Source organism: Musca domestica, unplaced genomic scaffold (assembly GCF_030504385.1).
Source record: "Musca domestica strain aabys unplaced genomic scaffold, Musca_domestica.polishedcontigs.V.1.1 43, whole genome shotgun sequence".
Taxonomy (NCBI): domain Eukaryota; kingdom Metazoa; phylum Arthropoda; class Insecta; order Diptera; family Muscidae; genus Musca; species Musca domestica.
This window is the reverse complement of record NW_026712332.1, coordinates 1,409,636-1,431,921: the sequence shown is the minus strand read 5'-3', so window position 1 is coordinate 1,431,921 and position 22,286 is coordinate 1,409,636. Positions and strand designations below refer to the sequence as shown.

Below are 22,286 nucleotides of genomic sequence, written 5' to 3'. Positions count from 1 at the left end.
TAATCTACATTTTGTTAACAAAATCTGCAAACCCTTCAGACAAACGTCTCGTTTTTCATCGGCGATAATCAGTCACAGATTAGTCTGAATTGAGTTCTGTCCCATTTTTCTTTATTTTTTACTAGCTGAACCCGGTGCGCTTCGCTACCCCTCAAATATGCAAATATTTGTGAAATCGGCGGAAAATATATATGGGAGCTATATCCAAATCTGAACCGATTTTAATATAATTTGACTAATTTATTTTCTAATCAAAATCCCGTTACATATTCCAAATTTCTTTGGAATCGAACATACATATCGTGTATGGTGCATAAAATACATGAAATCGGTCGAAAATATATATGAGAGCTATATCCAAATCTGAACCGATTTTAATATAATTTGACAAATGTATATTTGTTTTAATTTCCGCTACACATTCCAAATTTCATTGAAATTAGAGATACATAGCGTGTTTGGTGCATCAAATACATGAAATCTGTCGAAAATATATATGGGAGCTATATCCAAATCTGAACCGATTTCAATTTAATTTGACAAATTCATTTTGGCTCCCAATTCCGTTACTTATTTTAAATTTCATTACAATTGGAAATACATGTCGTGTTTGGTCTACCAAATACATGAAATCGGCCGAAAATGTATATGGGAGCTATATCCAAATCTGAACCGATTTCAATATAATTTGGGAAATCATTTTTTTAGATAAAATCTATCACACGTTTCAAATTTCATTGAAATTGGGGATACATAGCGTGTTTGGTGCATCAAATGCTTGAAATCGGCCGAAAATATATATGGGAGCTATATCCAAATCTGAACCGATTTCAATATAATTTGACAAATTTATTTTCGGATTAAATCCCGTAACACATTCCAAATTTCATTGGAATCGAACATTCATATTGTGTTTGAGGCATCAAATGAACGAAATCGGTCGAAAATATATATGGGAGCTATATCCAAATCTGAACCGATTACAATATAATTTGGCAAACTTATTTTTGTTCCAAATTCCGTTACGTATTCCAAATTTGGAGACTGTATCTTCAACCAATCAATAGATATGTGCATATAAAATCTAAATTTTTGGGAGGTACCTCCGATTCTGATGCTATATCTCCAGTTCCAAGTGGAATTTCAAAAATGTATATAGCCTATGTTACTTTCAGGCGATGTTGCAGTATATATGGAAACTTTCAGGAAAATCTATTCAGCGGTTTTCGAGTCCATAAATTACAAACAAACAAACAAACAAACATACAAACATTTTCCTCTTTTATAGATATTTTTTATGAAAATGGACAGCAAGCACATTGCACTGAAATAGCTGGTCACAAAAGATTTCAATGTATATCCAATAGAAAATAAATTAATTTCCATTAGATTTACAGGATTTCTTGTCCTTTTGCCTTTCGATCGTACAAGTTTCCGGCTAGGAAATAAAAGTTGTAAAGATTTCTCCTCAAACTTTTGACCAAATCTCAGACCTTCCCGAGGCGCATATGTTTGAAGAGTAATCAAATACTCGTATGTTGGCCCCAGATGCTAGATTGCAACTGATTTTTTCGAATTGTATGTTAAGATTTTTGCAGATTTTGTTTCTATTTTGAATAGTCAGCTACAGATTAGTCTGAATTGAGTTCTGTTTCTAGATATTTATTTACATAGTAACAGCAAACACATTGCACTAAAACAGCTGGCCACAAAAGATTTCAATGAATTTCCACCAAAAAGCGGGGGTAAATACAGAATTTCTTGTCCTTTTGCCTTTTGGGTTATACAAGTTTCCTGCTAGGAAATAAATTTAAATTTCGGCCAAATCTCAGACCTTCCCTAGGCATGTGTGGGAGTAATTCAATACTCGTTTGTTAGCCCCAAATGCTAGATTGTAGCTGACTTGCAAAATAGTAGTAAAATGTCATATGAGTTTCCATCATTTACAGATTAGTCTGAATTGAGTTCTATAGCTAGCACATTGCACTTAAATAGCTGGTCACAAAAGATTTCAATGCATTTCCCCTCGGAACACACAAAAAAAACATGTTCCGGGATCAATACAGAATTTCTTGTCCTTTTGCCTTCTATCATTAAAATTTCCTGCTAGAAAATATAAAATTTAAATACCTCTCATGAAGGTATTCCTTCCGACCCTGTCTCAGACCTTCCCGAGGCTTTTCAGGTTAGTAATCAAATACTCGTGAGTGTGCCCCAGATGCTGGATTGTAAATGATTGGGAATTTTCTAAAGGTTTCTTTAATGTTTCAAAGAGGTCAGTCACAGATTAGTCTGAATTGAGTTCTGCCCATTTCCCATTTATTTGGTGGAGAAAGGACAGCAAGCACATTGCACTAAAATAGCTGGCCACAAAAGATTTCAATGCATTTCCACACAATATGGAAATTGCAGAATTTCTTGTCCTTTTGCCTTTTAATTATAAAAGTTGTCCTGCGGGAAAATTACAGTTCGAATGTCTCAACTAGACATTGAGTTTAGAACTGTTTAGCCACATCTCAGACCTTCCCGAGGCATTTATTATTTGAGTAATCAAATACTCGTGAGTTTGCCCCAGATGCTAGATTGTAACTGACCTCTGGGATAAGTAATGTTGTTGTTTTTAGAATCCACTCTTGTTAGTAAAAATTGTATATAATCCGTTCTGTTCTATTTTCATAAAAATTAAGATTTTCCAGAAGGAATTTTTAATACTTTTCGAAATTCTCAACAGTTTTCAAGTCATTTTAAGACATTTCTTTTAATAAAAAAAATCAGTCACAGATTAGTCTGAATTGAGTTCTGTCCAATTCCCCATCAAAAAATGGGGAAGACGGACAGCAAGCACATTGCACTGAAACAGCTGGTCACAAAAGATTTCAATGTATTGCCATTCAATATCAAAGAGATTGAGATTGAATTGATAATACAGAATTTCTTGTCCTTTTGCCTTTCTATCGTACAAGTTTCCTGCTAGGAAATAAAAGTTCATCAATCTTTCGAACTTTTGACCAAATCTCAGACCTTCCCGAGGCATTTATGTTTTGAAAGAGAGTAATCAAATACTCGTATGTAAGCCCCAGATGCCAGATTGTAACTGATCTCGTAAAGAAATGTTTTAAAAAGACTTCCGAAAATGAGAGACGTTTTGACATTTTGAACTCTGAAAGTATGGACACGATTTAGATCTTTGGTAATAATATCAGAATGATTTGATTGAGCATTGAAATAAAATTAAAAAACGTACATTTTTTATTATAAATGGGAACCTACCTAGTCCTTAACGGTTCTAGAAACAACAACACATGTATTTTCCGTTCGGAACTTAAAAGATTTTACTATCGCAAGATTCAAAACTCTGATAAACTTTGAAAAATCCTTTAATGTAGAATTTTATCAGCCGGACTGTGGCTGGGACTGGGACCAATCATGAATATTACCGCTAAATTCTACTCACACTGAAAGCATTCTTCTCAGGACATCCAATCCTCAAATCATTATGAATTGTAGAGAATTAGTTAGCGAATATGGCAATGGCAATGGGTGGTCTTTTTCGTACCTCGTGTACCGTATATATTGAACAAATTTGAAATGCGTTTTTTTATAAATTAAACAAATCAACAATATTCGGATTCTAATATATACGTTGGATTTAATAAGTCGGAGTAGTAACAAAGAAGTACGAAAACTCTATTGTAGATTATAAATGACACCAATGTCTCTTTGTCAATTTTTTTACCCTCAGGCATATGGCTACAGACGGCATATATCATTTGTTACAACCAAACCGTGCCTCATCGAAATAAAGGTTTTAGATCCTAGGTCTCTTTCGATTCGTTCTGAAACGAATTCCAGAACATAATTTTGTTTGGAGTCAATATAGGGTTGTCCGACCGTTCGTCCACCTGTCTGGTTGATGCGCACGATAACTCTCGTAGGGAGTATCCGATTTAATCCAAACTTGGCACATCGTAATATTATTGTCAAACTTAGATCGAGTTCGTGAATAGGCAGTATCGGTCCACTCCTTCTGGTACCTCTCCCACAACGGGTCAAAATTATGAATAACCATGAAGCTCATAAAACGCAAAATGAGCATCCGATAACTTTCAAACTCTGCACATCTCAATATTTTTATCAACACAAATTCTGATGTGGAGATGGAGTATATATGTCCACTCCTTCTGGTACTTCCCCCCACAAAGGAATCACAATTTTGATTAATTAAAATGCTTATAAAATGAGAAATAAGAATCTCATTCTTTCTAAAATTCACACATTTCAATATTTTTCCTAACACAAGATCTTTTGTGAAGATGGAATATATCGGCCCAATTCTTCTTGTACCTCCACCACAACGGGTCGAAATTTTTAAATAATTACAACTCTTGTAAAATGCGAAAAAAGCATCGCATTCTCTTTGAATTTCATAAATTCCAATATTTCTTCCATGACAATACCTATTCTCGTACCTCCACACAAAGGGTCACAAATTTCAATATTTATATCTCTGAAACCTTGCAAAAGAAATATTTCTCCCATTTGCAAATATTTTTATTATTATTATTAGAAAATAGGGAATATTTGGTCCCCTATATTTGGTACCTCACTCGCATTTCAACATTTTCCAAAAAATATTCAAAATTGGCACTTAGTTTACATTTATTTATTTTAGACTTAGGTCAGATAAAAAAAAATTACAGTATTGGCCAACATTTTGATAATCATAACACAAATCAAAATTTATTTAAAAAATATACAGACTGATATCACCGAAACAGACTGATTTCACCGACCGATATTTGAAACCATGGACCAATATGGATCCACTTTCGACACCGGTAGTAGAACCCATTTTGAAGTACGAATACACAATTTTAAACAAATTCGATAAAAAATGCGGCCAAAATCGTAAAAATATGGAATACCTGGAGGAAAAACGCATTACAAGCCATAAACGCATCTATCTTTGGCCGGGCCGAACTCTTAATACCCACACACCATTTAGAAGGAACTTGAAAATGTTTAAAAATACCGTTTAAATGATGAACCTTATACGAGGGCTATACGTAGACGTGGACCTGGATAAGTAATTTTTTGCAATAGGCTGTAGTACCCATTAAAATCTTCAAATACGTTATAGGCTGTACTACCCGTTACGAACTTTGAATATGAAATTTGAAACAATTCCAGTGAATAAAGTCGCTAAAATTATTAAAATACCGAATATCAAGAGGTACCGTTGCATGGGGGCTATACGAAGACGTGGACCTGCATACGAATTTTGTAGGCATAAGCTGTAGTACCCATTACAAACTTCGAATACTAAATTTGAAACAATTCGGGTGAATGATGTCGCTAAAATCATCAAAACACCTAATAACGGGAGGTAACTTTGTATGGGGACTATACGAAGACATGGACCTGCATTAGAAATTGTTTGCCATAGGTTTTAGTACCCATTAAGATCTTCCAATACGAAATTTGAAACAATTCGGATGAATAATGTTGCTGAAAACATGAAAATACCGAATATCGGGAGGTAACGTTATATGGGGGCTATACGAAGACGTAGACCGAGCATCTTATTTTCAAAACCAACCATCCTAGACACATGACAAAATATTATTCCAAATTTCAAAGCTCTACGTGAAATTATGTGAGTTTTAGTACCCATTACAAACTCCGAATACGAAATTTGAAACCAATCCGGTGAATAATAAGGTCACTGAAATCATGAAAATACCGAATATCGGGAGGTAACGTTATATGGGGGCTATTCGAAGTCGTAGAGCTGCATACGAAATGATTTGCTATAGGATGTAGTACCCATTAAGATCTTTCAATACGAAATTTAAAACGATTCCGATTCATCAAAATACCGAATATCGGGAGGTACCGTTATATGGCGGTACAAAACGTGGTCCGATGCATCTCATTTTCAACACCAACCATCCTAGACACATTACAAAATATTGTCGCAAATTTCAAATCTCAACGTCAAATAATGTTGGTTCTACCTTGATTTCAAGAGACAGGCATAGAGACACGATTAAATCGACTTACAATTTCATGCTGATCGACTATTATTTAGAGGTGTTATATATGCACCCACCTTTCCATGGTGGAGTGTATACACATTTAGAAAAGCTCATTTGGAATTCTTCATCTTTCGTAATCATTTTTGTATCGTCGTACAGAAACAGGGCTAAAGTTCTCCTATTCCAAAAGTCACTTGTGATAATATGATGTTAGGCTGGGATTACCAAAGGACTTATTTGAAGAGGTAATCTGTTATACGAACATTGCTCCTGATTCAACTAAAATGAATATTATCTATATCAAAAGGAAAATTGCCTTAGAACACTTACCATTTGCGAAGATGTTGGCTGATGGCTGGTGTTTTTCAAATATAATCCATGGAAATTTTGGAGACGCGAATTCGAACAAAAATCAATAATTCAAAAACAATTAATTGCAACATTTTCTTTTTAGCTTTCAAAATATTTTTTCAAATCGAAAAAATCACAAAATTTTTCTGTTTCACAATTTTTTCCCCAATTGTGACGTAATATCGAAAAATATACTTTTTTTGGGTTTCCATAAAATACACCTCACAAAATTAAACACATTTGGATTTTTCCCCTATCGGCGGATATTTGGACACAAAACAAATTACATATGGACCACCGATGATGATGATGAGGTTCTTGTTGTTGGATGGATCTCAACAAGGAAGAAGCATTGCAAATTGGGTGTGTCCAGACAACATTTTCTCTTTCGCCGTTTTCTTTGACGAGTGGAGTAACACTTTTACACTTTCCAGGGGGGAGGGGATGAAAACACCTTGGATTTTCTTCGTGGTTGGACACGTCACAAACACTTCCAAAACACAACAACACTTGTACACTTTGAATGGGATGGATCACCAATTTTTGCATGGATCCTCCCTTCTTCAACTCTTTCATATTTGTGGGCAGAATATGGTATTTTTCTGATATATCGAAATCGTGGAGCGCGAACACGCCAGCAACGTTTCAAGGCATAATTTTTACTTCATTTCTCGGCTTTTCTCGCCTTTCATTTCATTTTCAGACGTCACGTCACGTCACAAACCCAAATAAAACAGGGCGAGGAAGAACGCGTGGTGTGAGCAGTGATAATTTACAGGGCCTGGAATTTCAATTGGCCTTCAAATGGACCTTTCATGCATGTACACTGTGGGGGTGGGTCTGAGGCGGGGCGGGGGACATATTTTTTACCATTTTGCAATAAATTCGCACATTTTTTTGACGAAATCTTTTGCAAATTTCTTCTACTGAACCCGATTTTAATTCAATACAAAACGCACGACCGACGACGAAGAAACTTGCTTTAAACAAATTTTTTTGTAGCTCATTGGCGACGAACGACGTCAACGAAAGAAAAACACACACAACCAATGGCCAAGCAGACAGTCAGACACATGTCAGACACACAACATGTTGGCAACGAGCAGCGCATTCAAACCCCACGGTTAACATCGAACCGGCCAATAATGTAACCTACAACTTGCAACAATCACAACAAAAAGTCCACCAACGGCTGCTTTCCTTTCCATTCAGCCAAAAAAAAAGAAAGAAACACAAAGTTATTGCCGTTTTCCACAAATTCGTTCGTTAGAATTTCGCAAATTTCCCATTTTCATCGACAATTTCCTGCAAGTCTCTCTCAGCACATTTATTCTGGCAAATCACGGTTGGATAATTTTCCTTCGCGAATGCTCCACCATCCCAACCATCCATGTGGGGCCAAATGCAGAGAATTTCCAATTAAAACCAATTATTTCGACCGATCCGCCACGTTATGGCTCCGGCAAATATTATTTTCCTTTGCCCCCAGCTATGCACCGTCGTTTGTTGGGTGATTTCCAGTAATTCATCACTTTTTTCCCAATAGTTTCTTCGATTTTTCACCAGAGATGAAAATTAATTGTCATTTTATTCTTACTTCACTTTACTCTGTGTTTCACTACTGATGTGGTGTTCGTAAAGATTTTCGTGTGGCTCGATTCGACAGATGTTCGTTTCATACCAACACGTTTTCTTAATTCACCACAGCACCATCGGACCGAGTAAGCCACCACCAATCATCAACATCATCGTTAGGGACAACAACAGCGGTGGTATCGGCAGCAGCAACGGCAAGACTGGTATTAGACACAGGGTTGCCATTCCTGTATATTTTTCACAATGAAAGGGGGAAACCCGTGGAAGGAAAGTGTTGAAATACAATATCATTTCATGTGGCTGTTGTATCCGAGGATTTATCTTTTGCAGTCTTTTTGTTTTTAAAGAGCAACTATAGTGTCAGTTCTTGGCCTAGTAGAATTTTGGCGGAACAACTCTAGTTGAGTAAAGACTTCGATTTTTGTGAAATTTCTTTCCAGAGGTAGTTATTTTTACCCTATTTCCTTTCGATATTCGGTATTATGATGATTTAACCAACATTTTTCAACAGAATTTTCTTAAATTCTACACAAGGAGTTCCTTGTGAGTACTTTATCCCCTAGAAGAGAATTGTCTATATAGGTCCACGATATCATATATCCCCTATATAAAGGTTCCTCCAGATATTCGGTATTTTGATGATTTTAGTCACATTTTTCAATAGAATTGTCTTAAAATCCACAAAAGGAGTTCCTTGTGAGTACTTCATTCCCTAGAAGAGAATTGTCTATATAGGTCCACGATACCGTATACCCCCCGATATTCGGTATTTTGATGATTTCAGTCAAATTTTTTAATGGAATTGCCTTAAAATTCACTTCCACGTTTTAGTATAGCGCCCTTTTACAATCAATTCTATGGCTGATCTGGAATGCAAAAATGCTCTGAAAAGGTTTAAATCGTTGGTAAAACTCTGTTGGGTCCCTGGCCATTGTAGCATATCTGGCAATCAATCAGCAGATGAATTGGCTAGACGTGGATTTGAGTCAGTGGATTTAGAGATAGACCGTCCAGCGAAGCCTCCATTATGCCACTTCTTCCAAGTATTGCACAAGCACTATCTTGGGAGATTCAATCAGAACTGGCTGTATTGTCATGTCTCCAAAAAAATATAGCCATATTGTCCTACTTCTCTGAATGCAAACCAGCAACTATGCTTCAATTAGCCAGAAAACTGAAATGGCTAAACACAACACGCTAATTATGGCTTAGCTATACTATCATAATCTTCTTATCCCTATCTTCTAACTCTATCCTTCTTCTCTATTTTCCTATTCTCTCAGTTTTTTTTTCAGATGAGATGTACACAATGGACCAGCAGGTCATCAAGTGGAGTGGTTGTTAAAACAACTACGCATCCTTTACCTAGCGTAGTATAGCGGCCATATGACGGTACCCCAGATATTCGGTATTTTCATGATTTTTGCGATATTATTCGCAGGGATAGTTTGCGATATTATTCGCAGGGATAGTTCAAATTTCGTATACAAATTTCGGAACCGTTACTACAGGCTATGATACAAATTACTTACGCAGGAACACTTCTTCGTATAGCCCCCATATAATGGTTTTCATTTGAGCGTTATTTTTGACAGAATTTTTTTTTTGAAAATTTTCAAGTTTCTTCCAAATGGGTGGAGGGTATAAAAAGTTCAGTCCGGTCGAACTTTGCTGGTTTTTGACTGTATTTTATTTGATAGTAATGACAAAACATTTTATCGTCGTTAGAAAAAATGTCAGATCTTGACGAAAATAATCGAATCGAATGTGTATTTGGTGGTAGAATACGCCTTTGATTTAAAACAATTTGTCTTGTGAAAACGCCAAGTTACTCATTTATTTCACAAATGTCCCATACGTATCACACGATATGTGTGATTTTTCCAAATTTAGATATAGCTCCCATATATATCTTCAATCTTCAGCCCAGATATACATCTGCCAAATTCTATTAAGATCGGTTCAGATGTGGATATAGCTCCCACATACATCTTCAAACGATTTTGGGTTAATTGTGCGCCAAATTGTCAATATCAATCCGACCGAATTTAGTCTAGAAGCAAGTACATCGAATTCGGAGAAAATCGGTTCAAATATAGCTATAGCTCCCATATATAGGTTTCATCCGATTTGGTGTTTAAGTCCACAACATTCGTAATAGGTATTCGGCAACAATGATATTTGGTACCAGAAATCTTATAGAGCTCGGTAATACCTTTGCAAATTTTATCGAGATCGGCTATGATTGGCAACTCGGCTCCGATATATATTTTTTAATATAATCCTTCTCCAAGTGACATCATGCACTCTATAGCAATGTTATTTGGTATAAAAGATATAAAAATGTCTCCGTCAAATTTAGTGAAAATCGATTCAGAATTGGATATACCTCCCATACATTAGTTCCCTCTGAAACCAAATTATAACTGCTCTAAAGCCAAATGTTGTTAGGTGGTGTGATCTACTTCAAATAAATTATTTTGTTACGGGAGCATCGCAGTTAAACGAAATATATTATTGAGAACTTTTTTTAATTTTAACAATTTTGATGTTACAGATTATTGGTCTGTTTCAGTACAGCAAGAATGTAAAAGTTTTACCACGATAACCGTTTTTCCCTTTACGATATCGAAAACAGTTGCAAAACTAGTAGATTCTTGCAGGTTCTGGAACAGGCCATTTTATGAACATTTTTAGTGAATAATATAATATATATATAAAAAAATAATATAATATATATAAATGAAAGCACTTTTTCTTTGTATTATGAGCAGATTAATGAGCATGCGATGGACCTGCATTACATCTGGATTTGAAATATTATTTCCAAAATCTTTCAATAGACCAACGGAACGTTAATTGCTTGAACTAATGTGGAATTTATGCAAAATTTCCATCAATTTCATGTTTTTATCCTTGGTTAGCTTGCTATTTGTACCTACTTCGTTTACCAATACTCCCATTTTCCCATATGGGTTATTATCTATCCAGATATCCAAATCCCAAAATAATGAGAGGACCCTGACTAGTCAAGATAATTTCATCCTACTCTTCGACTAAATCAAGATAACTGTTTTTTTATGGCAAAACGCATGTCATTAAATATATTGATCGCTTTTTGACAAATATTGGTCAACAAAATAATGATAATAACAACAACAGCAACAACAATGAGTAACCATTAACCCGCATTAAACTCCATCGAAACTGAAAATAAAACAGCAACATTAAATTAGTTCGAAAAAATCGGCATTTTTTTTCCGATTTAATGTCCATTTCCATTTTTATGTCTGAATGCCTGCCTCTGGCTGAGAGAGCAACACACGTGAAAATAATTTCAAAATTCCAACAAAAGAAAAAAACACACACAAATAAAATCACCGTATTACAACAACAGCAAGTTATTAACAATAAAAAAAATAAAAATTACCTAAAAAATAACAGACACGAGAAACTTAAAGCAGCTTAAATTCATATTGATTTGCTAGAAGCTGACGAACGAGTAGAAGAAGAAGAAGCAGAGAAAAACAACATTAAATGGTTGTTTTGCAAAAAAAAAAAAAAAAAAAACAAAAAATGACGAAGAAACAGCAACAACAATTGGAAACAGAAACCCCATGCACACACACACAGCCACACAGAGAGGGATACATACAAATAAATTTGCCAAAATGAAATGTGGCAACATGGCATCGTGATAAATGTGCTGTGTTGTCAGAGTTCATATTGTTGTTATTTCTGTTATTTTTTGCTCGTTTTCACTGCTAAAGCCGCGCTGCGTTGTTGCTTTTCTGGTGTTCTGCTATGTTGTTACTGTAGCCAGTGTTTTATTTCATCCATTTGTGATGTTGTTGTTGCTGCTGCTGTTTTTTGCGTTGGCTTTTTATATTGTTATGTGTGTGTGTGTAGTTACTACTGCCTCCGCCTTTGCCTTCTCCCGCTGCCGATGCCAACGTCGTCAACGATGTTGCCTGGTGGCCATATAATGCCAACATCGTTGTTGCCGTTGTTGTTGTTATAATAATTATTTTTATACACCTCATCTGCAATTTATATCAAATATAAATAAAAATGGAAATAAAGTGAAGTGGTTGATGAGGGAAAAAACAAGAGGTGTTAAGGGAAAACAAGAGAGAGAGGGGGAGCAAGAGAACACAGCAACCAACGGGAAAACGGCAGCCCAACAGAGCCAACAATAACAATGACGACGATGACTGAATATTTAAGCAAGCAATATAAAAGTGAGGGGCACAGTGGGGAAGGCGGCAAGTACATACTCATCTACAATCTCCATCAGCAGGCAGGCAGGCATACACACACTCTGTGCACGAAACTGACATACCGACAAGAATCAAGTTAAAACATGCTGCCAACACCAACACACTGCCAGCAACACCAATCAAAGAAACGTGCAACTAAACCACGGACAAACTGTCAGACGCAGCAACGAACGGTCGACGTAACAGCCAGTCAGACAGACCGTGCTTAGAGCAGAAAACAAAAGCGAAGGAAATCATACAAAAACCATCATTATTTTATTTTCAACCATCCATCCATTCTGCAGTCGCATTGTTGTTGTTGCTGTTATTATTATTCCTTTGTATCACCCCACATGGACGGTATTAGTATTTTCAGCAGCAGCGTCGTCGTCTTCGTCGATGTGGTCGTTTGTTATTTTTTTATAGCTTCGTCTTCTCTGTTTACCCCTTTGCCGAGGAGGTTCAGTTCTTTGCTTTCTACGTTTATTTACCGGTTCGGTTTTGTAACACCACACAGACTCTGACCATGTTGTTGTTGTTTTCTCATCTCGTTTTGATTTTTTTTTCGAATTGCTCCGTATAACTCGTTTAACCAGTCCCACATTGGATGGAACATTCCTATGTACATACATCCGTACGTACACATAGCAGTCATAAAAAAGAATATTATCGGCGAAACATTTTTTTGTTGTTTTGCTGTAAAAAGACTTTGTTATCTGTCTGTTGTTTTTTTTTTTCTACCACTGCTCTCTTTTTAATTGCATTTTCTCTCTTCTCAAGAAATGGGATTTGTTTTGTTTGGGTGAGAGACAGAGAGAGAGAGAGAGAGAACACATTGTGCATATTTTGTGGTGGGAGGAAAGCATTAATTCACAACAGAATGAGAGATGGAGAGGGATTTTTTGCTGTTTCCCAAAATAAATCATGGGATTTGTTGTTGCCGTTCTTGTTATTAAATGAAATTGCTAATATAGCGATTTTTGGCGCCAATTAATTGGGGGACACGTGGATTAGATTTATATTGAAAAAAAAAAAAAAAAATACGAAATGAATAAAACAAAACAATTTTTCGATGGTTCGTCAGTTTGATAGTTTGAAGGGAGGAATTATTTTAAAATTAATTCCATGATTACTAACGCAAGACATGTGTCGGAAAAGAAGACTACATTTGACAATGAACTTATTGGATCTTCCACTATTGTGAATTGACTTGCTTTGAATTTCAAATCACAAGTACCTTTATGGCAGCAAAATTTGCGCCACAAAGAATTGATTTTTTCGACTATCTGTTCTTGATTTATATTGAGTGTATATAGGCTTGCTACCGATAAGGTTATAACCATGGTACAATGAATTCAAGGTAGGGCAGAACTACCATATGAGTTAAATTTTTTTATTTTTCTGGCTTAATATGTCAATTTCATTTGCTTATGTGTGTGTCTTCTTTTCAATAATAAAAAATTGTTCAGAAAATATTCAAATTCGGGTGTATTCAAAATGCTTATTGCAACGTATGCATCGACAAAATCTACAGTTTTTGTCGCGAAATGAACCATAAGAGATATATAGAACATGATATTGAAAAGAAATTTTGACCATACATTCAGTTTTCGCGGTTTTAAATTATTTTTTTTTAAAATCAATGCAACAAGTTGTTTGCTTTTTTATTGTTTTGATAGTAATTCTGACATTACAAGTCAAACAGGTAGACCTCTCTACTTGCAATTTTTTCAAAGTTGACCTACCTTCTCTTCATTGTACCATGGTTATAACCATGGTACAATTACCAAGGTAATCTACCATCAAATATTTCCGACCAAATATTCTGTTATTTTCATCGCATTTAAAGGGTTTAAAAGTCAATAAAAATCTAATCTAAAACAGAAAACTCAAATATTAGTCTGATAAGTCATGTAAGACTTAATTATGGACTGGTTGAATTTTGTTTCACCTAGGACAAGTACAAGGTGGCGCAAAAGTAAACTTCCGATGTATTTTGGCTGTAATTAAGAAAAAAATAAAAACTTTGATTCTTCTTGTGGATTTTTTATTTTGTTTTCTAGTTTTTTTTACATGTCGAGACTATGATGTCATGTAAATTGCTGCCGCCACAGTTTACGGTCATTTGAAGCCTTTGTATGGCATTTTCCATTACTTTGGCCAAAACTTCCGGCAATAGGTCCTCAGATTCTTCACGAATATTGTTTTTACGAGCTGAAAGAGTCTGAGGATTGTTGACATAAACCCGTGACTTTAAAAAGCCCCACAAAAAGAAGTCTGGAGCGGTAAAACCAGACGATCTTGCTGGCCAGAGCAAATCGCCGAAACGGCAGATTAGGCGCCCGGGAAATGCATCCTTCAGCATATCAATTGTGGCATGTGCAGTGTGTGCCGTTGCACCGTCCTATTGAAACCACATATTTTCCAATCCCAACTCATCAAGTTGATCATTGATTTGTAGCGCTCACCATTAACAGTAACCGATTGGCCCGCGACGTCCTCGAAGTAAAAGGTCCTAAGAGTTGATGCACCATCTGGACTTTGTACGGAAACATCTTCAAATCTTGTACCAAAATTCGCTGTAAGACCATCGACTGATACCTATTTGGGTGGCACGTCGTCTGGTCGATGCCGTCGGCGCTTCCATGATATCCAGCAGCAATATGCTCTGCAGAACGGATACTCCGGGGTCTGCCACACCTGGCATCATCTTTTGTTGTTTCCCGTCTCTTCGAGGTGAACGGCTAAACGTGACAGTGTTTCACCAGTAGGCGTTAGACCGCCAGGAAATCTGCGACGAAATTCACGTTGTGCCAAAATCAACGACCGATTATTGGTCAAATAAATAGTCACCAATATTCCGCGTTTTGGAGCAGTGTAGCGTAACATTGTTTATGTACGTGTATTTCGCATGTGTTTACTACAAAAGTCTGAAAAAAGAATTGACATTAGGGGCCATTCATAAAATTTATAGCATTTTCTGATAGGGGGATTACTTTTGCGCCACCTTGTATAACAACGATTGTTTTCTACTGCGAGTTTTAAATACTAAGTTTGAAATTATTTTGTGGGTAAATATGACTAGGATTATCAAAATACCGAATGTCGGTGGGTGCGTTTATATCTATATCTGATTTTCAATATCAACCATCCTAGACACTATACAAATTGTTGTGCCAAATTTTGAAGCCCTACTTCAAATAATGTGGGCTGTATCGTGATTTAAACAGACGGACATCGTTACATCGACATGGAATTTTATGCTGATCATGAATATATACATTTTATGAGGTCTACGATGAATATTTAGGGACGTTGCAAACGGAATGACAAATTTAATAAACCCTCCTTTTCAAGGTGGAGGGTTCAACAAGTTGTCCAGACCTGAACAAACTCATGTCATGTCAAGTTTTTCGTTGCAACGCCTGATTTCATGAGTCCTTAAGATGTGCTTCCATTTTGCCATTTGTTCATTTCTGTTATGTTGACATCACTGACATCCTGCAAACTCGTAATAAAACAGAGTCTGTGTCACGCTCAGACGAATTGACTGACCTGACGTTTGCGATAATAAAAGCGTATAGCTGCAGCCTGTGTTTGTGTGTCGGTACTAGTCTGTGGCAGATAGCAAACGTCTGTCGTTTGTGCGCTCATTACTTCGTTTGCCGTTTTTGCTATAGCTGTCATTTACATACATACATACATACACACATACATACACGTATATCTAAAAGGTTTCAGCTGTTCTTGTTGTTGTTTTTACGATGCTTTTACTTTGCAGTTGTCTGGGAGGTTTCGCTGCTGATGTTGTCTGTCTGTGAACATTCGAGTAGATGTTGGTTCTATTTGGTCTTCTTGGGTTTTGTTAGCTTTGTTCGAAAGCCGTGTGTTTGTGTGTGTGCCAATCACTTACACACACATACAGATGTGTATACTGCATCCTCTGCAGGTACCCAGTAAACAATTTTTTCCGACTGCTCTGATTTTAGATTTTTTTCCGAAATTTCTGACGTTTTTTTCAGAAATTTCTGATAGAAATTGGTCCGATTTTCTAAACGTTTTTTTTTAGAATTTCTGCACATTTTCCTGTGTTTTTAAGCGAAAAAAACTCGAAAAATGTACAAACGGAGAGAGTAGATTGTCTATTGCTCTGGCATATTCTCTCCCACATGTAAACGGATGGTGGTGGTTTGACACATTCTCTCCCATAGTAGTTGCTGTTGTGATCATTTCAAGATCTCAACAACAACAAAGCGCAAAGCAAAAATGCTATTTGTTATTGTTATTGTGAACTGTTAGATTTTCCGTTGTAAAAATGTGCGTTTTGTTCTTGTTGTGAATCAGCCTCTTTCTCTTTCGTTCCCAAAAAAATATGATGGAAAAAAATTGCAAAAACAACTACATACCGGTTTTCTGTGTGCACTGCTTTTTATTTTTAGTTCTTGTTTAGCAGTTGAAACAGAAACGTGCTTCCGAATTCTGAACGATTTCTTTCAGAAAATCGGAACTTTCTCCCGAATTCCGAGCGTTTTTTTCAGAAAATATGAATTTTATTCCGAATTTTCTTTCGAATTCTGACCGATTTCTTTTAGAAAATCTGAATATTCCGCCGAATTTCCAGACGAATTTTGCCCGATTTCTTTCAGAAATTCGGAGTTGTCCTCCGAATCTTTTCCGAAAATCTAATTTTTTCTCCTATTTTTTCAAGAATTTTCACCGAATTCGGACCGAATTCGTCCAGAAAATCTAATATTTTTTCAGATTTTTTTCAGAAAATCTTTCCGAATTCGGTGACCACGTCCATACAACTTTCGTACCGAAATCGGAAGGAATTCGGAATCAGAATCGGACATTTTTTCAGAGATTCTGACAGAAATCGGACCGAATTCGGAAAAAATTGTTTACTGGGTATTTACATTTCATTTCTCGTTATTGAGGAGATTTGCAGTTGGCTGTGTGGTCCTAATTATGGCTAGTAGTCGTTTGTTTCACTTTACATAAAAAAGCTTGACCTTTAGGTGCAGTAATGGTTAAGTTTTGCAGAAATATACTCGAAAAGCACGGCCTTTCTGGAGTAGTGATTCTCTATTAAACAAATTATTAATGGAGATTAATGGAGCCCTCTATAATTAAATCGCCTGTCTCAGATCTGTATCTGGGCAATGAGTTCTCTACTTCATAACCATGAATTGTGGCCGACGTGGAACCAGCAAATCCTGTTAATTTGTTTGTTTTAAGGATACGCAGTTGCACAAGCCCGGAACTGCTTCACTCATAGGCCTTTGGTCAATTGTGGGGAAAAATATAGAAGTAGAAAAATATAGGCTGCTTAAACTTGCCAGGAAATGCTTTTGGCAACTCTATAGATGATGATGGGATCTACGAAATTATAGGATCTGCATTTAAGGCTCTGAAATAATCCAACAATTAAAAATAAATATTCTAAAATTAAATATTTCTCAGACACCTTAAAATACCACATGTCTAAAATTTAGTAATCTCGTGCGCTGTCGCATACGATAATATGTAAGATAATAAAGGTTATTACCCACAAACTCACATAAAAATAATTGTTTAGCTGGTGTTAAGTTATGTTAAATAAGTTGTAGAAGTTCTGAAGATAAGACTTTTTAAAACAAGTAAAATACTCGTAGTATCGGTCGGTTTTGACGACATATGTATACCCCCAGTCTTGAGTTATGATTTTTCAAACTGTTGACCCTTTCTGGGGAGGTTCTGAAGCAGTTGCACAATATTGAGCAATTCGTACTTGACCTAAGATTGATAAAAACAACATGCCATATTTGGGCTGTATCGACTACATCCTATACTTTGTGGAAATAAGCGTGAGGTAACAGATAAAGCGGACCGAAGTATTCCATCTCATACTACATCTAATACAAATAAAAATGTTGGTATGGTTAAAATTACAAGAAAATCGAACATTTGTATCCAATTTAACGCGCGCAATCATAAATTCTATATTCATCTCAGGTTTAGGGTTGACAGAAATATTTAGATATAGAAAGTTGTAAAGAATCGCCTACTTGTTTCGCAAGTTTTGACAGATAAAGGCATTGGAAATTGTGTCCCTTTGAGGGTGAGGTACCAGAAGGGGTTTGCAGATATATCTTATCTTTACAACAGATCTTGCATTACAAAAATATTTGGAAGTGTGAAATTTGAAGAGAGTTTGTGTTTGTTTTTCAAAAATCTTGAGCTTCATGGATGTTCAAAATTTTGACTCTTTGTGGGGAGGTACGAGAAGGAGTGGTCCGATATATCCCATTTTCACACCAAACCTTGGTTTTATAAAAATTGTGTTGTGTGCAATTTGAAGTGAACTGGATGCTTTTCTCGAATTTTATGATCGTTTTGTTTATTCAAAACGTTGATCCTTTGTAGGGGAGGTACCAGAAGGAATGGTCCGATTTCTACCATCTTTATAACAGATCTTGTGTGGATGGAAATATTGAGATGTACCAAGTCTAAACGGAATCGGATGTTAAATATTGTACTTTATGAGCTTCATGAATATTCAAAATTTTAACACTTTGTGGGGGAGGTACCAGAAGGAGCGGACTGATATATTCGATCCTCACACAAGACCTTAAGTCAATAAAAATATTATATTGTCAGCAATTTGAAGACAATCGGACACTTACATCACATTTTATAAGAGTTATAATTATTCAAAGTTTTGACCATTTGTGAAGGAGATACTTGATGGAGTGTACCGATATTGTCCACTTTAGCATCCGACCTAGCACTGATTTAAATATTAGGTTTTGCCAAGTTGGAGCAGAAATGGAATATCCTTTCTAATTATTTTCTTTGAAAATTTTGACATTTTGTATGGGAGGTACCAGAAGGAGTGGACCGATATTGCCGAACTATATATATGACCGAACTCGATCTAAGTTTGACAATAATATTACGACGTACCAAGTTTGGATCAAATCGGATACTCCCTTCGAGAGTTATCATGAGCACCAGCCAGCCGGACGGACATCGTTAGATCGACTCCAAATGTCCTAAAACGGATTTGGTCCCAAGAGACCTTGGGTCTAAAACCTTTATTTCGATGAGGCACGTGTTAGCCTCTGAGTCGAGATTGACTCACGTATGCCATAGATATGAGATTTTAGCTCACAACTCTGGCTAATGGAGTTTTGGCATGAATACTATTAAGGTAATGATACATAAGCAGCTTGGAGGCCACATATAATGTAGACTCAAAATGTAAAAAAAAAAATATGATTTGCAACTATTCGGTTCGGTTCGTACAAATTGGATAATGCATATCAGACAATACATTTTAATTTATATATAGAGTCTTGTGTAAACAAAACCAAGTCGGTACTAGGACTTATAAAACGCTGGTCAAAGGATTTCGATAATCCTTATGTGACCACACGTTTATTTATCAGCCGTGTTTGACCTACTTTAGAATATGGCGCGTGGTTTGGAGTCATTTCTATAAATTATATTCATAAAAGATAGAGTATGCAATAGAATAGGCTTAAGATGGAATTCAAATTAACTTCTCCCACCGCTTTAAAGTTATCTCAAATGTATTCTGAGTTTTTAATTGCGTGAAAAAAATTCAATATCCCTTCGCGAAGTACACATCGAAGTATGAACTAAATAATCCCCTCCGCTGATTATTACAAGTTATATAATATGATTTCTTTGTGTAAAACAATGCATGTCATAAAAACTCTATCCTACGTTCTTAGTATGTAAAAGTGTTGCCAGGCTTAGTTTTTGTGTAGCTTAATATTTCAAATTGTTTACCCGCTGATGCTCTAATGCAGCCGATTTCTCAATCCTACTAGCCCCCTATATAATCCGGATCCCTGTCTCGGCAGGGATGGGAAAGTGAGGCGTTGGGAACGATAAAATCAAAAACATCTCAAGTTCTGGATGGATTTCTAAGGTCTTTATTATAAAAGAAGGATTAAAATCTGCAGTTGTTCGAAATTGAGTGGCAAGTTTACAGCTTTAGCGATGTAGGTGTTGTAGATTTCCCTTTACAGAGCAGAAATGTGCAATGTGATGTAATCCTACTAAACATACTTCACATTCATACATACATTCCACACCGGCCAGTGGTAATTACGTGGAGCATGTTCTTGTTTGTTTATGGCATCGTAAACGTCAGATGACGTTTTATAAAACTTTCTTTTAATTCTTTCCTTCTCAAATGCTTCTGGGTGGTATTTCAGTGCATATTTAATATATGCCTAAACAATGTTTAGTACCATGTGTTTAGATCCATGCACTAGCAGGAATATGGTAAAGTAGATACATACACATGTCTATGAGTCTCTACACCCAGACTTTTGCAATTAAACACATGGTTTTTTTCACTCGTTCGTTGAACGACTGGCACTCGTCTCGTTCCACTTGCCCACTAACTCGCCTTTTGGCCAAGTGGCGTTCTGTCTTGCTCGCATACCATCTCAAATGTATTCATTAATTTTTTTTGCAATTTATTTTCCATTTTTTCGTTTTGCTTTTCTTATCTTCTTTTATAACGTTCATATGTACGTCGTTCGGCTGTTGTGCGGATGTCGCCGCACTGTTATTGTTGTTTTGCTCTGTCGCTGGCTGGTTTATTGTATTCAGAGAAGTCCCCCATCTCTCTTTCATCGTTATGGCATAGAAGTCTTGTTCTTCTTCATGCATATTATTTATTTTTTTTGCTTTGTATGCCTTTCTACCGCTGCTCCTAACTGCTGTTGGTGGTGGTGGTTCTTTTGTGTGCCGTTTTTTTTGAAAGGTTGTGTACTTTTCGACCTATGCTAACCAAAGTTCCAACTAGAATTCTCACATGTTAACCTTCAGAGTTTTGTATTAATTCTGTAACGTAATCGCTTGAGGTTTCTCTTTGTGCTAGTATTTTGTTTTCCATTCCATTGTTGTTGTTGTTGCTGCAGTAGCTGGTGTTGGTGGCATTCTTGCTATTGATTGTCGTCGCTGATGCATTTTTCTGAAGAAGAAGAAGAAGAGACCTTTAATAGAAATGACATGAATGTAAATAGTCGGGATGTCGTATTTAGGCATGCACACCCCGTACGGTGGGGTGAAGGATAGAAATGTTTGCAGGTATATAGGTACATACCTACATAGGTATCATGGATGTTATTCTTCATTTCGAAATATAACACTTTAATATGGACATTGAATATCTAAAGTTACATTAGTTCCGTTATTAAATTTTGAGATTTCAAAAAATTAATTTTACAAATATGTAGATATCTTAAGAATTGATTTTAAAGATACATTTTTATAAATAAATTGTTGAAATTTAATTGAAAATTTTATTTTTTTGGTACAATGTAGAGAAGGTAGGTCAACTTTGAAAAAATTGCAAGTATAGAGGTCTACCTGTTTGGCTTGTAATGTCAGAATTAGTATCAAAACAATAAAAAATCAAACAACTTGATGCATTTATTTTGAATAAATAATTGAAAAAACGCGATAACTGAATGAAAGGTCAACACTTCTTTTCAAAATCATGTACTATATATCTCTAAAGGTTTATTTCGCTACAAAACTCTAGATTTTGTCATATTTATATTATATATTTTCTGAACAATTTTTTTGTTATTGAAAGGAAAACACATACATAAACAAATAAAGATGACATATTGAGCCAAGAAAATAAAAAAATTGAAATCATATGGTATCATAGCCCTACCTTGATATCATTGTACCATGGGTAGTGCTCTACCTAGGGTTTGAAATTTATGTGTTCATATTTTACTGGAAATTGTTTTTGGACAATTTCTACAATTTTTCATTCTCTATTGATCTGTTCCAGAACTTGAAGGATATGAAGATTTTTACTATGATAGCCAATTTTTCCTTTATGATACCGAAAAAATATTGAAAAACTATCAGATTCTTGCAGGTTCTTGAACAGAGCATCTGTGTGCCTTGTTAAATGATTTTAATTTTCGATTTATCTGCGTGTGTTCTTTATCGGGAAATATCTCAACAACAATCCCATATACAGGGTAAGATGAAAAAACTG

At 35.8% G+C, this 22,286-nt stretch overlaps 1 protein-coding gene across 2 annotated transcripts in view; it reads right to left on the bottom strand.

Annotated features, from left to right (window-relative positions):
- LOC101893260 (uncharacterized) overlaps positions 1 to 8,077 on the bottom strand; it is a 214,819-nt gene extending 206,742 nt beyond the window's left edge. Inside the window, exon 1 of one of the 2 annotated variants that reach the window (XM_059127180.1) lies at positions 7,987 to 8,077. The gene's annotated coding sequence lies outside the window, so the exon portion shown is untranslated. The other variant, XM_059127179.1, reaches the window with a different exon arrangement.
- Between the last annotated feature and the right edge of the window lie 14,209 nt (positions 8,078 to 22,286).